Source organism: Physeter macrocephalus, chromosome 14, assembly GCF_002837175.3.
Source record: "Physeter macrocephalus isolate SW-GA chromosome 14, ASM283717v5, whole genome shotgun sequence".
NCBI classification, from domain to species: domain Eukaryota; kingdom Metazoa; phylum Chordata; class Mammalia; order Artiodactyla; family Physeteridae; genus Physeter; species Physeter macrocephalus.
In genome coordinates this window covers 783,827-785,010 of record NC_041227.1, presented here as the reverse complement: position 1 = coordinate 785,010, position 1,184 = coordinate 783,827, and positions in this window count along the sequence as shown.

The window sequence follows — 1,184 nt, the reverse complement described above, 5'->3', positions numbered from 1 at the left end:
GCTCCCTGATTCCCCACCCCAGGGTCACCACCTGGTGCGGGACACCACTCTGGCCACGGAGTCCAGCAGACTTGGCATTCCAGCCTCGCCAGGAGCCCCAGATAGTCGGGGAGGGCACCTGGGGTGTGACCACCCTGTACCCTCCTGTTGAGAGCCCCAAGCTGGGACCAAGACCCGTGACCAGCCCCGGGGAAGTCCAGTCCTGTGAGCAGCGTGCACCCCTCAGGCATCATGACCAGCAAGACCAGGCTTCGGACACTCCCAGCCCCAGGCCGTGCCCTGCTGCAGCTCAGAAAGCACAGAGGGTCAACGCTCCGCAGTGGGCATTGTCTCTGCGGGTCAGGTGGGCTGCTCCACAAAGCACACACAGAGTTCTCCACTTGTACACCAGTGTAGACCTGGGTCTGCTCCTGGCCCCCTGCAGGTGCTGGGACTCACCACATGAGGGCACCTCAGAGCCACTGCAGGATCCTGCTCTGGGGGCGGCGGGGGGGGGGGAAACCTGGATGCTCTTCATTCATTGAACAAACATTTCTGAGCCCGTTGCAGGGACCAGGCCACAAGTGCCGCCAAGGTCTGGGGTGGGACCCTGATGGGCAGAAAGGGAACCTGGCTGGAACTGAGTCAGAAACAGAGCAGGAGCCTCTTGTAAACAGAAGGCAGGAAGGTGGGCCCCCTCCGCCATTGGTCATGACCAGTCTCAGGCCTCACCCAATTCTTTCACCTCTCTGTGCCTCGGTTTCCGCATCTGTGGCTGAAGAGTGAGCTCAGACACATTCACTCAGTAAATGTGATCATCACCAGCATCACCATCGTCACTACCATCATCATCACCATCACAATCACCATCATCACCACCATCATCACCATCATCACCACTATCATCATCATCACCATCATCACCATCACAATCACCATCACCATCACCATCATCACCACTATCATCACCATCATCACCATCACAATCACCATCATCACCATCACCACCATCATCACCACTATCATCATCACCATCATCATCACCATCATCACCACTATCATCATCACCATCATCGCCATCACAATCATCACCATCACAATCACCATCATCACCACCATCATCACCATCATCACCACTATCATCATCATCACCATCATCACCATCACAATCACCATCACCATCACCATCATCACCACTATCATCA